The sequence below is a fragment of the Rhipicephalus microplus genome, chromosome 9 (assembly GCF_043290135.1).
Source record: "Rhipicephalus microplus isolate Deutch F79 chromosome 9, USDA_Rmic, whole genome shotgun sequence".
Lineage (NCBI taxonomy): Eukaryota > Metazoa > Arthropoda > Arachnida > Ixodida > Ixodidae > Rhipicephalus > Rhipicephalus microplus.
The window spans coordinates 10,531,201-10,534,380 of NC_134708.1; the positions used below are offsets into that span (position 1 = coordinate 10,531,201).

The window sequence follows — 3,180 nt, forward strand, 5'->3', positions numbered from 1 at the left end:
CTCGGGTCAACTGGGAATCAAACTCCGCTCTTCGGCATGGTACGCAAATAGCCTAACTCGGAGGTACACGCCTTTGTGCGGAGCTATTCCTGAAAAAGAAAATTCCTCTATGAACCTCATGTGGTGGAAAGCAGCGGCGTAGCCAAGGGGTAGTACACCTAACCCATGCCCCCCTCCCTTGAATGTTTTTTTTTTCTCCTTGACATACGTAGTATAAAATTATACTCGACCACATCTACCAAGGCAACCCCAACCCAGTGGGGTGCCCCTACTCCCGCCCCCATAATGTTTCTGCCTACGCCTATCAAGGCGAACAGTCTCCTTGACGCGTGTTATATTGCGCAATTATGATTGATATGTTAGTTTTAACGTCCCAAAACCACTATATGATTATGAGAGACGCCGTAGTGGAGGGCTCCGGAAATTTAGACCACCTGGGATTCTTTAACGTGCACCCAAATCTGAGCACACGGGCCTACAACATTTCCGCCTCCATCGGAAATGCAGCCGCCGCAGCCGGGATTCGAACCCGCGCCCTGCGGGTCAGCAGACGAGTACCTTAGCCACTAGACCACCGCGGCGGGGCAATATATTGCGCAATTAGAAAGTAGAATCGTGGCAAGCTTCATGGTGTGTGAATCGCACGACCAGGGAGGCTTTTGAAGGCCCACGCATCACAAATCACCCTCACATCCTCAGTCGTCATCTGCAGCAAAAGCAGCAACAAAATACGTCGCTGCGTAGCTTCTCGTGCCACCTCACGGAGGCGTAGTGAATGAAAACGAAAATAAATTTATTTGACACGAACAAAACGTCAAGTGCATCATAAATATATACAGAAGGAGTTAACCGCAGTTCCAAACGGGAATGGGATGCTTCGCAGAATCAAGAATTATGGCGTATAGACTATTTTTCGTAAGACATGTGGGAGCCGCCATCACGGGCTGTTTTTGTGTGTTGTTTTTGTGCACTGCGACGTGAATTAATCAGGCCACAAAACATCGTATGCACCAACCCAACCGTCTTCATGCGTACGCGTCTACTGTAGCACTGTTAGTTTGGTTGTTAACAAAATGAAAAAACACGAAGGTCTTTCGTAACCCGTTCGTTAAGCCTCGCCGCGCTGGTCTAGTGGCTAGGGTACTCGGCTGCTGACCCGCAGGTCGCGGGTTCAAATCCCGGCTGCGGCGGCTGCGTTTCCGATGGAGGCGGAAATGTTGTAGGCCCGTGTACTCAGATTTGGGTGCACGTTAAAGAACCCCAGGTGGTCGAAATTTCCGCAGCCCTCCACTATGGCGTCTCTCATAATCAAATGGTGGTTTTGGGACGTTAAACCCCACATATCAATCAAAACCCGTTCGTTAAGTGGTCTATAGTTGTTGTAGGCCCGTGTGCTCAGATCTGGGTGCACGTTAAAGAACCCCAGGTGGTCAAAATTTCCGGAGCCCTCCACTACGGCGTCTCTCGTAATCATATCGTGGTTTCGGGACGTTAAACCCCACATATCAATCAAAACCCGTTCGTTAAGTGGTTAAGTAAGCATTCTGGCATAATTTTAAACGGCCAACGTCACTCCCACGGGTGCTACATTCATTACGGAATGGACAGGTGCTGGTCTGCACCGAGTAGCGAAGCTGGGCAATCGATCGAGAAGGATGTGCGAACGGGGCCTGATAACGCTATCGAGTTCGTGAGGCTCGAGCGTCCTCACACTTTCTTTTGTTTTTCGCACGCGCGGATTGCCACTATTAGCCCACAAAAGAAGTGGTTTATACATACCTTTCGATATTCAGGGCCGTTAACAGAAGTTGAAGCAACTGGCTCTGTACTCTCCAGCTGGCAAGTGTTGGCTTACGCGAGGCATCACCCCTGTGTTTTTGTATCTCACATATATATCGCGGTACGCCGATAAGATACTGGCACCACTCACTTCCTAATCGGTAAGAGAACAAGTCACCGTATAGTTGTTCCTCGTTCTGCCGTCATCGATATTTCTCGGCTGTTCCGCATGCCGATTTGTTGCGAACAGGCTTCGAAAGAGGAATGTGTAACGGGAAATGAAAGGGGCGAATCTCACTTCTCCATAAGCTGCCTTACAACGTTTGAGCAATAACGCAAACGTTTAATCCTACCGTGCACCCATTAGATCATCACAACGTCCGCTTTATTGTCCGCCCATTAGGTCACCCATTAGATCATCACAACGTCCGCTTTATTGTTTTTTTTTGTTCTGTGGTCTAATGTGAAGATGACAATCTGTATAATTTCTTCCCACTCCTGTATGAGCCTGTTAAGGCTTACGGTATCGATAAAATAAAATAAATAAATAAATAAAGCGTTGAACGAAATCACTGTTCGGCTAACGCTGCCAGCGCGTCGTTTCCGTCGACTGCCTCATCGTATTGTAATGTATTTTAGAAGGCTATCTTGCTTTACGAGTTGTTATGATTGCATTATAGAATGTAGCGCGAAAGAAAGAAAAGGAAAGCCGAAACACCACGTTGGCCATTACCGGAAATTAGTTTGAAGAACGTGCACACACGTATACTTAAGGAACTCCATTGACGGCCTCGCCGTCGATGGTGTTGCGTTCCTCAAATAAATTTCAGTTGATATAGTCAGTGACGTGTTTCTGTTCCCCACTTCTGTACGTGTATTTTGCGCTAGTTTTAATAACAGAATATTATGTGCTTCTGGACAAAGTCAGGAGTGAGAAAAGTTGTGTAAAAGTGAAGCACTTGATTATTACTAGAACACTACTCTCGGCAGCCCCAGCAGTAGCTCCCCCCCCCCCCCCTCATTTTTGGCGTTTATCGGTTTTCTCATTTGCGTACTTGTTTTAGTCGTGTCTCAATAACTGTTCTAACAAGCTTTGTTTATGTGCTTTAAGGTTGTGAATGGTGGTTATTATTTGTTCGCACTCACCATGAAGCACTTCATATTCTCCGTGGTGCCGACAAGGGATAACCACACATACAATGCCCATTAAAGGGACACTACAGAGAAACAATGCTTTGGTTTAGGTTCAGAAATTTCACTATGATAACGTCAATGCCATATGTTCCACTATCATAAGTTCACTATTAGCTGAGAAAATCGAAATTTATTTTCAAATTTCGCGCCGAAATCTCCGTGCGTGAATACAATTTTCACGTGCATTTTTCATATTTTTGCAACATT

At 46.3% G+C, this 3,180-nt stretch overlaps 1 protein-coding gene across 1 annotated transcript in view; it reads right to left on the bottom strand.

The window, feature by feature from the left end:
- LOC119163466 (calcium-activated chloride channel regulator 4) overlaps positions 1–1,874 on the bottom strand; it is a 46,666-nt gene extending 44,792 nt beyond the window's left edge. The window contains exon 1 of the mRNA XM_075873117.1: positions 1,780–1,874. The gene's annotated coding sequence lies outside the window, so the exon portion shown is untranslated. The remainder of the gene's footprint in view (positions 1–1,779) is intronic.
- Between the last annotated feature and the right edge of the window lie 1,306 nt (positions 1,875–3,180).